The sequence below is a fragment of the Emys orbicularis genome, chromosome 13, assembly GCF_028017835.1.
Source record: "Emys orbicularis isolate rEmyOrb1 chromosome 13, rEmyOrb1.hap1, whole genome shotgun sequence".
In the NCBI taxonomy this organism is placed as follows: Eukaryota; Metazoa; Chordata; order Testudines; family Emydidae; genus Emys; species Emys orbicularis.
In genome coordinates, this window is record NC_088695.1 from 6,582,237 (window position 1) to 6,595,241 (window position 13,005).

At 50.2% G+C, this 13,005-nt stretch overlaps 1 pseudogene; it reads left to right on the top strand.

Moving 5' to 3' along the window:
• LOC135888212 (zinc finger protein 250-like) overlaps positions 1 to 10,323 on the top strand; it is a 65,576-nt pseudogene extending 55,253 nt beyond the window's left edge.
• Positions 10,324 to 13,005: the final 2,682 nt, after the last annotated feature.

A 13,005-nucleotide genomic window follows, 5' to 3' on the forward strand; every position in this document is an offset into this window, starting at 1 on the left:
CGGGGCCGGGGGCCTGGGGCAAATTGCCCCACTTGCCCCCCCCCTCTAGGCGACCCTGGAGGAGGGTGCCCTGCTGATGGACTGAGATAATTCCCTGGATGACCAGCAGGAGGCGCCGCGGTGGTGAATCTGCACCCGGTTACATGAGGGCAGTGTCAGTCCTGTCACAGCAGCAGGGCGCTGGCACAAGCCCAGAACGCAGCGACAGCTGTCAATCAGCACCTTCCTGCAGGACCCCTCCCCTGGGCTGGGAGCTGGGGCCTGGGTGGGCAGGATCCGGCAGCAATCAATCAGATGCAGGGGAATGCACCAATTGGCTCTGGATGCAGAGGAATGGACCAATTGGGAAGTGGACCAATCAGGGCTTCTTTTTGAGCTGCAGCCTGTCTGCTCTGCAAATTACGGGGACATTTGTTGTTACCAGAAATCTCCACTGAGCAGGCTCAAAGAAGAGACTCCCTTTGGGAAAACCCAGCCGTAGGGTAACCCTCTTTGTTACTGAAATATGGCGTAGTTCTGGGGAACTCCCACAGACTAACTCCTCAGAGACAACAAAGGACTGACTCTCCATGTTAGAAAACTCTTATTTGGCCGTCCACCAATAGGAAGAAAGGGGTAAACAAAGAAACTTGCAATTCATCTGTAGCACACGGTGGAGCTCACTTATGCCATGGAGTTCCCTGACCCCATGACCCACTAAAGACTTTTCCAGTGTAAAGATTCCGAGGATGAGAAGGGGGGGAAAGGGCTCTGGCCACCACCCCTCCCTTCCCCCATCTCTACTCAGGGCAGCAAGATCTCTTGAAAGACAATAGGAGCATCATTAAGCTGGGGGAGTGGTCCTAGCTGGAAGGCTACCAAGTGAGCCTATAAGGACTGCTGAAAGTTTTTGGGTGAGAGAAATCCCTTGGCTTGTAAGGGTACGTCAACACTCCAAACTTAAGTTGACCTGTATGAGGTTGACTTATAACCACTCCAGTAATGACTGCGGTAGCTGATGTCCACACAATCCTTCTTGGGTCGGTGGGGCGCGTCCTCACCAGGAGCACTTCCACCGACCTAAGGGGGGCAGTGTGGGGAGCTGAGAGCCAGGTCACTCAACTCCAGCAGCAGCTCTCTCCCAGGAATGTGGCTGCCCTACAAGCTCTGTGTGAACTGCCCCCTATCTAGACCCCATTCCCTGCTGGGCTGCCCCCCTCCACTCCCTCTTCCCTGCAAAGAGTGAGGCAGGAACATTCCCCCCTCTTACCTCTGTGCATATTTATTGGTTTCTCGTAAAGTTAGTTAGGATTATAGGGGAAAGTGTCAGAGCGGCCACCAGGGAGAGTTGCTGGCCACACTGTGAGGCCACCAAATTTGGTCGTGAGAACCCCTGGGCTAGATGCTCATGATGGGCCCTTCTGACCGTAGAGCCTGTGAGTGGAACAGCAGCCGGACACAGAGATGCTGTAGCGCGATGGGTTTATCGCTAGGACCCAGGAGCAGCTGGGAGGCGGCTCTGAGGGGAGCGATCGCTGGGCTCAGTCCCGGCAGCAGGAAGCGACTCGCAGGCTCCCAGCGAGATCCCCGAGCCCCGGCGGCTGGTGCTGGGAGCCCGGAGCCCTGACTGCAGCCGGGAGAGGGGAATCTCCAGCAGGGCCCTTCCCGCTGCAACCCAGGAGCCTCTCCCAGGGCAGAGCCCCCAGCCTGGCCAGGCCCCTGCCCCAGGGGGGCCCCGCTCGGAGGGAAGGTAAGAGAGACCCGCCCCCCCCCCCCCCCCCGTCACACCCGTGCTGGTGGGGTCTGTGTCTCATGAGTTTTGGGGTCTGCCCGGGGCCCTGGTCTGATTTCCCTGCAGGATTCAGATCTCAGCCACACCAGAGTCAGACCAGAGTCACTGCTGGCTCTGGCAGGCAGGGAGTGTGGATGGGCCAATGGGATCAGCCTCTGCCTGCCTGTCCCTGGGGGCTGCTGGGGGTGTCCAGGGCAGCTCATTCTTCAGGTGATGCCATCAGAGGGCTCCGGCTATTGCTAAGGGAGAGGGGTTTACACTGCAATGGGGGGCAATCCCCCAAAGTGGCCCCTTTGATTCTGCTCTTTTTCTAGCATTTGGCTCAGAGTTGCTGTTATTGGAACATGTTATTCATATGCATCCGAAGAAGTGGGTTGTAGCCCACGAAAGCTTATGCTCTAATACATTTGTTAGTCTCTAAGGTGCCACAAGTACTCCTGTTCTTTTTGCTGTTATTGGAAGGGTCTGAAGAGCCTGGGGGGGAATGTGGAAGTGTGAAAAGGGGATTTGCAGCAGCCATCTTAATGTCCTTAAGAGACAGAGCAGAAGACAGGCTGTGAGGGAAAATTTAGCAGGTCTTAAACTTTAATCAAGGTCCTGAGTTTGGTCAAGCTTGCTTACAGGCCTTGGACTAAGATCCTGCGTGTTTCTGTGTACAAGGGGCAGGAGGAGTCAGAGTGGAAAAAATCCCCTCCACAGGCTTGGCTCAGGTCCACCGGAGCTGCTGGGGAGAGGAACCCCTCCCTCAGCCCGGCTCAGGACCACAGGAGCCCCCGCGGCTGGGGAGAGGAACCCCTCCCTCAGCCCGGCTCAGGACCACAGGAGCCCCCGCGGCTGGGGAGAGGAACCCCTCCCTCAGCCCGGCTCAGGACCACAGGAGCCCCCGCGGCTGGGGAGAGGAACCCCTCCCTCAGCCCGGCTCAGGACCACAGGAGCCCCCGCGGCTGGGGAGAGGTGCCTCTCACCCGGCCCCGAGCTGCTGTGGTGAGAGAGGGCTGGGGGGTGTCCTCTCCCCACCGCAGTCTGCACCCCAAGCCCCTTGTAAGGGAAAATCCAGTGGCATCCAAACCTTATAGGCCCAAGCCTCATGTCAAGCTGCCAAGGTCAGCTCGCTTAAATGGGGGCACAGAGGAGGCAGTGGAAAGTACCCAACAGTCCCCTAGCCAAAAACAGGGCCAGTGCTACCATTTAGGACAACTAGGCGGTTGCCTAGGGTGCCAAGATTTTTTTTTTTTTTTTTTTTTTTTTTTTTTTTTTTACAGCGGTCACTGCGCTGGGAGGGAGAGGGAGTCTGAGCCGCCGGCAGGCAGCCCAGGGGTTCCCCAGGTCAGCGCGCCGGCGGCAGCCCAGGGGTTCCCCAGGTCAGCGCGCCGGCGGCAGCCCAGGGGTTCCCCTGGGTCAGAGCTGCCGCACGGATCCCGGGGCCAGGGGGTGGGGAGCTGCCGTGGGGGGGTGCCTCTGGGGGGGCGCCTCAGGGTGGAGGGGGGGCGGGGAGCTGCTGCAGGGCTGGGTGGGGTGGGGTGGCGCAAGGTGGAAGTTTCGCCTAGGGCGCGAAACTTCCTTGCACCAGCCCTGGCCCAAAACAATTGTGCAATATCCCTTACAGTCGCCATTTAACTGCAAAAGGACAGACAGTAAATAACAGGAAAGGCCTCATATGGGAAGAATTTAAGTTTGCTCTAATTTGTATTGATTTTGCAACATTTCTAGTAAGGAAATAACAAGGAAATGTGTGCAACCTTGTGTAACTAGATTGTGGTTTTAGGCTTTATAAGCCTGTCTGTAACCAGCTTTGGGGAGGCCGTTTCCAACAGCGGTCCTCTCCTGTGCGCTTGTAATCAATACAAGGCCTTAGGCTGTTCAGATCCAAACACAATGCGTGGTCATTCTTCCAAGACAAGGCTAACCTTAACCCTAACAGCGCGAGATTTGTAGAAGCAGGGATTGTGCGAGGCGGATGGGAAAACTACATGGGAAGCTGTTTTCTAACCTTGCTTTAAGATGAGAATGGACTGCTGACTAAGATAATGGGGAGGAAAATGTATAAACAAGATTCAGCTGTATCCGTTGATATACGTGAGGGGAACCTGTAAATACATGCTTGAAACTGTTGTACTTCGGAGACCTGCCTAAGGAAGGGGAACCCCCTGTCCCTAGGCTCCCCCTGCAATTGCTTGAAATAAACTGCCTCTGACTTGCTGCTAATGAACACAAGAGTGAAGACTCTGTTTCTTCCACAGGAATCTGGGGGTGACATGGACTGAAGCCCCTTCTGTAACCTCCCCCATCGCCCTGACAGGCTGAGGAATCACGTTCACATTTCGCTCCAGATCGTCCCGTCTTCCAGGAGACAGGGAAGGGAAATGTCTGTGATGGAGCCAGCTCAGGTAGGGGAATTTCAGGGAGCTCCTGGGCAGGGGGAGGGAGAGGCAGGGCAGAGACAGGGTGTGATAAACGTGCTGATTTTCTGAGTAGGCCCATTGGTGGCGGGGGAGGTGAGAGGGGACATTCCCCCATTTCTCAAACAGGATATAACCCCCTCGGCAGGGCTGGGAACATTTTCTAGACTCCCAGTGCTGGAGCCTGAACCCACTAGCCTGAGGCTGCTGTGAAATACGACGAGAAGCTGTTGGGATTCCTGTCCCTGTCCCCGGCTCAGAGCTCGGCTTCCCGTATCAGCCTGTGGCTGGCAGGCGTGTGGGAAATGAGATATCCCGACCCTGCTCTGTCTGCTGGGGGGGACAAGGAGCTCTCAACTTCTCCCCACCCTGAAGCCTCCTGGCTGCTCTGAGCAGGGTGCGGGAGGGATTCTGCTAGTCTGGCCCTCCCAGAGCTTCACGTTTTTTTTCCTTTTCCCATGACGAGTGGGATTGTATCTGGGGCAGCAGGAGCTGAGTGACGGTCTCTTGGTGTTTCAGATGCCGGTGACCTTTGAGGAGGTGGCTGTGTATTTCACCCAGGGGCAGGGGGCTCTGCTGGACCCCGCTCAGAGAGCCCTCTACAGGGACGTCATGCAGGAGAACTACGAGATGGTGACCTCGCTGGGTAAGGGATTCCCGTCTCCTTGGTTATTAGAAGCCATGGGGTCTGCGTGTCTGAATGTGTTCAGGTTCTTCCCCGGTCAGTTAGATCAGAGGCGAGTGGGTTCCATAATGCACAGATGCCATGTGAGAAAGACTTACATCTCCGTGCCCTCTCCAGTGGGACATGGGTGTCAAAACCCAATGGACAAGCTAAACCATCCCCACCCCTCCAGCTTTCAAAGGGGCATAAATCCAGCATTGTCCTGTCTGTGTTGTTTCTCGGCTGCACACACAATCCCTGTTCACCTCCCTCCTTGGGAATAGCTCCAGCCATGGGGAGGGCTCTGGGCTCTGCAGGTTTAGAAAGAGGCAGGGGTTTAAGTGCAGAGCTGTGTGTGAGTCAGCAAGGCCCCCAGAGCGCACAGATCTTGGGAACGCCTAGTGAGGGTGTAGTAATAATTCAACTCACCTCCCCAGACAACTTCCTCTGCGCAAGGGGGCTCAGTGACCATTTCCCCATCCTCTTGGATTCCACGTTCCTCCAGCAGAGCGCAGGGACAGGTTCCACTCACGGAATATCCTTTGTGACAAATACTCCACCAATGCTCCATGCACCCTGATCTGGTCTGATTTCACCCTCTGCACAGGATTTCCCATTCCCAAACCTGAGCTGATCGCCCGGCTGGAACGAGGGGAGGAGCCATGGGTGCCCGATCTCCAGGCCTGCAAAGAAAGAAGGCTTCCGAGATGCACCCGCACAGGTGAGGACTGACACAGAAACCATCTAGGGAATGAAGGAAAAAGCTGAGAATCCCAAAATATGGTGTGAGTAAGCACCCTCAGTTCTTCCTCATCTCAGCCAGGACAGGGCTGCAGTCATCAGATATCGCTCACACCATTCCACCCAGCCTCTTCTCTGCAGGAGTTTGCTTCCCAGCTTTCCTTCCCTGTGAGTGTTCGGGTGGGATGTGGAGGCAGAATCCAATTGCTCAGTCTTTGTGTTGGGTTTTCCCTCGGTGCTATTCCTCTTTCTCCCCAGCACAATGACTCCTGTCTGGATTGTTTCTCTCTCCCAGCAGGTGCTGAGCGAGGGAGTGAGAACGAGGAGGGGAATCATCATCAGGAAGTTCCTGGAGAAGTTCAACCACAGGGGACCTTTGTGGGAGGAGCTGAAGGGAAATGTTTCAGTTCAAAGTCAGCACGAAAGTCACTTAAAAGCCATACAGGAAAAAGACCCCACAAGTGCTTGGACTGTGGGAAAAGTTTCACAGAGAGGTCAAACCTTGTTAACCATCAGGCAATCCACACGGAAGAGCGATCCCATAAGTGCTTACACTGTGGGAAAAGTTTCACATGTAGGTCGGCGCTTGTTAATCATCAGCCAACCCACACAGGAGAAAGACCCCACAAGTGCTTGGACTGTGGGAAAAGTTTCATGCAAAAGTCACACCTTGTTAAACATCAGGCAATCCACACAGGAGAGAGACCCCACAAGTGCTTGGACTGTGGGAAAAGTTTTATAAGAAGGTCAAACCTTGTTGAACATCAGGCACTCCACACAGGAGAGAGACCCCACAAGTGCTTGGACTGTGGGGAAAGTTTCATACGAAGGTCAGACCTTGTTTGTCATCAGTCAGTCCACACAGGAGAGAGACCCCACAAGTGCTTGGACTGTGGGAAAAGTTTCATAAGAAGGTCACACCTTGTTCAACATCAGGCAATCCACACAGGAGAGAGACCCCACAAGTGCTTGGACTGTGGGAAAAGTTTCATACGAAGGTCAGAATTTATTTATCATCAGGCAATCCACACGGGAGAGAGACCCCACAAGTGCTTGGACTGTGGGAAAAGTTTCATACAGAGGTCACAGCTTGTTCAACATCAGAGAATCCACACAGGAGAGTGACTCTATAAGTGCTTGGACTGTGGGAAAAGTTTCACATGGAGATCAGACCTCGTTCAACATGGGAGTATCCACACAGGAGCGAGACCTCACAAGTGCTTAGACTGTGGGAAAAGTTTCACAGAGAAATCACACCTCATTAAACATGGAAGAATCCACACAGGATCTAAACTTCTGTGACACGTGACAAGAAAGGGTTAAGCAGCTTGCATGTAATTGACTCAGATCAGGCCTTGTTACACATCAGGGAAAACTAAATCCTCAGTACCACTTCCAGGGCCGGCTGTGGGGCGGCAAAAAAGCTAGAGCCGGCCCTTACCACTTCAAACTAATCTTATTGAGGGCGGCAACAGTTCCTCAGTACTGCTCTGCATTTGATTTTGTTACAAAATCAATAAGTTCGGATGGCGTGAGCCCAAGAGGGACAGACGGCTCCACGGGCAGTCCTCCTTCGATACCCCATTAGAGATTTCAAAAGGTCTCTTACCTCTTGATTGGCGTCTTGGGGTTCGAAGAGGAACAGTCCGCAGTAGCTGCCGCTGTGTCAGCCGGGCGTTACCATCCGAGTCACGGCACCAATAATTGTGGAAGAAAACAGAGTTTTTACTTTTAGGTTGGTTGTAACAAATCAGAGACAGTTTATTCTTAAGCAATTGCAAGAGGGGAACTACACACCCGGGCAGGGAATCTCCCTTCCTCCAGGTAGGGCTCCAAAGATAAACAATTGGGGCAAGCCTTTATACCTTTTTTTTATAGATAATAATAATAGCTGAACAACCTTGCCACTCGCTGAAACCAGAAAACTGGGTCTACGTAAAGGTCCATCAGCGAAAGACCGCCCTGGCTCCACGCTGGAAAGGCCCTTATCAAGTCCTGCTGACTACCAACACCGCTGTAAAGTGCCAAGGACTGACTGCCTGGACCCATACTTCTCACTTCAAAAATGCCTCTCCACCTCAAGAGGACTTTCCGACTGATGATCAGCCTGTTTCTCCTTCTGGTGCTGCTGTTTCTTTTGGACAGCAGAAAAAAAGGACAAGGTAAAGTGCTAGTAACCGCTCCCTTGTCCACTGACAGAACTACCATGCATTTGGATTTTGCTAAAAAAACTAAAGCATTACAGGGTGATGTGCTAGTAACCTCTCCCCTGCAAAATGCTAAACCACGCCTGTAGGAACACTCACTCCGCTGAAACCGCCAAAGTCCAGGGATTTCTGACCACAAAGAACATTAAAAACTGGCACTGGTGGCAAAAACGAAGTATTGTATACTAGCAAGAAGGAAATTGTGAGGACGAGTCTTAGAAATGTGGTATTCATTGGATTTGGGGGTTTATTCCAAGTAATGCGTGCGGTGCTTTTGGACAAGTACCTTTAGCATGTATATCACTCCCCAATTGGCTTTCAAATGATGAATACCAAAAGCGCTTTGCTGCCACAAACGCTACCCCTACCATCTCCCCCACCACCACTACCACCCCTGTAATATACCCAAATACAAATAATACCATATATTCTAATGAAATACACTGGCCAAGGCCTTCACATCTTAGTGATTTACTAAAATTCTGCTCAAAAAAATTCTTCTTTAAAATTCAAAATAAGTCATATAAGCAAACAATTAAGTAAAAAACAAATGGGTCAATAAAAATAAAAATATAGAATATCATTACAAATAAGCCCCAAAAATCTAAAATTAAAATTAATGGGTTCTATGGCGAGGTAAATATAATGGCCGTTCCCGAAATTTGTAGTATGTTAAATGAAAAAGACTCTTATTGTTACTTATCGGAGGGGTAGCCGTGTTAGTCTGGATCTGTAAAAGCTGCAAAGAGTCCTGTGGCACCTTATAGACTAACAGACGTATTGGAGCATGAGCTTCCATGGGTGAATACCCACCCCATGCATCCGACGAAGTGGGTATTCACCCACGAAAGCTCATGCTCCAATACGTCTGCTAGTCTATAAGGTGCAACAGGACTCTTTGCTGCTTTTATTGTTACTTAGTCACCCAATTAGTAAATAAGCAAACGTATACCCAAAAAGTCTGTTCTGCCGCCGGAAATTTTACCTGTCCTAAAATAATCCCAGTAACCAATAATTGAACCTGCACCATACTGCAAATATACCCCTTCCTGTGCTATTAATGCTAATGCCTCTCAAAAGTAGCTAAAAGTGTTTAGCCAACAAATGTGGTCTGGTACTTCACTGAAAAAAAAATGTGCTAAAATATCAATAAACTAATTAATGCTGCACTAGGGACTATAAACTGTACACTGCCCTTATCCAGTTTTCAGGTCACCTCTACATATTCTAATTGCTCAAAAGGAGCTGCCATTAGGTTAGCACAGCAAAGGGCCTGGGTTTCCTCTTTAAAAAAAAAAGAAAAAAAAAAGACTTAACTAATCACCTATAAAATGGTGCCAATAGCGCAGCTGCAATTTGGACTATTTATAAAGGCCAACCACATAAATAAATTAGGACAATTGGAAAAGGCCACGGGTCTTCTTACTGGAGCACAGCTAACCCAGGTACAGGCTGGAGTTGGTGAATTACGTGTTATCTCCGCCCTTAGTTCAATGACCCAGAAACTTCTGACGACGATGGTGCTAAATATCACTGAGGCTGGGAAGGAATTGCAGTGGGATCTGGCATGTTCAGAATTCAGGATTTCCTGAATGACCAGCTAATGGCCATTCAGAGTGATTTGGAGCATCAGGCTTGGCCCACTGCCCTTACAGACACTTCAGGAGTATCCTCTGATCTGTGGCCGTAAAGACATACTTGGAGATTTTCTGGGTGGAAGTGCAGGCCTTTGCAGTGCTCCTTCCAAGCATATGGACCGATTGGAGGGATGTAAGCTCCCACATACCGTATCCTGCCGGGTCCGTGGGAAGAATGCATGTGGGATTAAATAATTCACCAAAACATTTGGGAAATTAAACTACCTGGTATGCCTAAGCGATTTGTAGTCAGTGCTCCTGGAATAACCCCCGACATTTAAATAAAAATAGGGACTCAATGGACACTTTGGCCTTTAGAACCCCCACAGCTTCAGTGTGTACAAAAACTGAAGCTAGGGGAAGTTGTCACTGTTCATGACAACGTTTGTTGGAAGGGTAGGGGACAAAAAACTACCCTGACAGGACACCTGCTTTTCCAAGCTAATAATAGCTGTGTGTATGTCAAAGCCACCACTTTGCAAGACATATATTTAAATCTCATCACTGCTGCAGGCAATCCTATTATTTACTGGCCTGCAGATAGAGTTCTACAATCAGCCCTGAGATTCCAAATACCCTTTAATTGAACTGCCTTAGTACCCGACCGATTCTAAAATTTGCTTTCACTCCTACCAAAGGTCAATAAATCTCTGAATTTCAAGGTCAAATTCATATGCTCCAACATATATATCCAATTGAAAAGTGTGCCTTTCATACGCCCCATAGGGTATCTATTTTATGTACTAATTATGATGTATTGTGCTATGTAACTAAGGCTATACAACAACCCCATCATATTATTACAATGGGAATGTTAATGCTTTTATTGCTTTTGTTTAGCTTAAAATTATGTTATTGTAGTTTTAAGAATGCTTGATAAAGAACTTTGTCTCTGCCTGAGGGATTGGAGCAAATGCGGTTGTATCTTGGGGCATGGCTGTAGACAATGGATCATGTGATGTGTCCTGGATGGACGCTGGAGGCATGTAGGTAAGTATAGAGGTCAGTAGGTTTCCGGTATAGGGTGGTATTTATGTGACCATCACTTACTTGCACTATAGTGTCCAGGAAGTGCTGATCTCTTGTGTGGACTGGTCCAGGCTGAGGTCGATGGTGGGGTGGAAATTGTTGAAATCCTGGTGGAATTCTTCAAGGGCCTCCTTCCCATGGGTCCATATGATGAAGATGTCATCAATGTAGTGCAAATAGAGGAGGGGGCGCTAGGGGACGAGAGCCGAAGAAGCGTTGTTCTAAGTCAGCCATAAAAATGTTGGCATACTGTGGGGCCATGCGGGTACCCATAGCAGTGCCGCTGACTTGAAGGTATAAGTTGTCCCCAAATCTGAAATGGTTGTGGGCGAGGACAAAGTCACAAAGCTCAGCCACCAGGTGTGCTGTGGCCTCATCAGGGATACTGTTCCTGACAGCTTGTAGCCCATCCTCGTGTGGAATATTGGTGTAGGGAGCTTCTACATCCATAGTGGTTAGGATGGTGTTTTCAGGACGATCACCAGTGCATTGTAGTTTCCTCAGGAAGTTGGTGGTGTCTCGAAGATAGCTAGGAGTGCTGATAGCGTAGGGTCTGAGGAGAGAGTCCACGTAGCCAGATAATCCTGCTGTAAGAGTGTCAATACCTGAGATGATGGGGCATCCAGGATTTCCAGGTTTATGGATATTGGGTAGCAGATAGAATACCCCTGGTCGAGGCTCTGGGGATATGTCTGCGTAGATTTGTTCCGATGCTATAGCAGGGAGTTTCTTGAGCAGTTGGTGTAGTTTCTTTTGATACTCCACAGTGGGATCAGAGGATAGTGACCTGTAGAATGTGATGTTGGAGAGTTGCCTGGCAGCCTCCTGTTCATAATCCGACCTGTTCATGATTACTACAGCACCTCCTTTGTCAGCTGCTTTGATTAGAATGTCAGGGTTGTTTCTGAGGCCGTGGATGGCGTTGCATTCTATACGGCTGAGGTTATGGGGCAAGTGATGCTGTTTGTTCACAATCTCAGCCTGTGCACGTCAGCGGAAGCACTCTGTGTAGAAGTCCAGTCTGTCATTTCGACCCTCAGGAGGAGTCCACGCAGAATTCTTCTTCTTGTAGTGTTGGTAGGAGGGTTCCTGTGGGTAAGTGCGCTGTTCAGTGGTGTGTTGAAAATATTCCTTGAGTCGTAGACGTCGAAAGTAGGCTTCCAGATCACCACAGAATCGTATCATGTGCGGGCGGGTGGTGGGGCAGAAAGAGAATCCCCGGGATAGGACAGACTCTTCTGCCGGGTTAAATGTCTGGTTGGATAGATTAACAGTATTGTTGGTTGAGTTAAGGGTACCGCTGTTGAAGCCTCCTGTGGCATGTAGGAGTTTAGATCGTTTACTGCCCTTAATCGGCATCAGAAAATAAACACAGGAGAGAGACTCCATAAGTGTTTGGACTGAGGGAAAAGTTTCACAGAGAGATCAAGCCTTGTTACACATCAGACAGTCCACACAGGAGAGAGACCTTAAAAGTGCTTGGTTTGTGGGAAAACATTCATTTCGAAGTCAAACTTTATAACACATCAGAGAATCCACACAGGAAACAGACCCCATAAGTGCTTGGTGTGTGGGAAAAGTTTCACACAGAGATCAGCACTTCTCACACAACAGACTCTTCACACAGGAGAGGGACCTCCTAAGTGCTTGGACTGTGGGAAAGGTTTCATACTAAGCTCACAACTTATTAGACATCAGAGAATCCACACAGGAGCGAGACCTTATATGTGCTTGGATTGTGGGGAAAATTGTAACTGTGGCTCAAAACTCACTCAACATGAGAAAACCCACATATGAGAAAGACACTATAAATACCTTGAAAGTGGGAAAAGTTTAATTGGAGCTCTCATCATATTGCACACCTCACATTCCTTCTTAAGACAAACCTCAGAATTGCCTCGACTGTCGGAAATCTTTCCTGTAGAAGTCAGCCCTTGTAACACATCAAAGGATCCACACAGGAGAGAGACCTCACCAGTGCTTGGACTGTGGGGAAAGCTTCATTCAGCGATCACCCCTCATTAAAAGTCAGAGAATCCACAGAGGTATGAGAGAGCCTAGGAGTAGCCTGACTGCAGGAAAAGATTCAATTTGACTTCACACCTCAGTGACCCACACAGCAGAGAGGCCTTGAATGTGCGGGAAGCTTCATTAGCTGCTCCCGGAGTATCAAGCATCTAGAAATCCGTACAGGGAAGAAACCGCTGAGATGTTCTCAGTGCGGAAAATGCTCCAAGTGGAGCTAACACCATGTTGGACATCAGAGACTCCCGCACACAGCAGGGAAATTCTCTCAGGGCCCTGACTAGGCCATAGTAACAAACCCATTTCCTCGTTCCCACACACGTCAGGGGTTTTTGGCTCCCAAGGATCCAGCTGCCCATCGCTGGGGTGAGGATCCAGCAGAGTAGCTGGTCAGTGACCCACAGGCTCTGCCTGGTCTAAGCAAACCCCAGGCAGAGGAGGAGAAGCCCCGATCAGCCCCTCCTCCCTGCTGCAGCCCTGGCTGCTGAGCTGATGGGCCACAGGTGGGGGAAGGGAGAGAGAGAAACTCCTC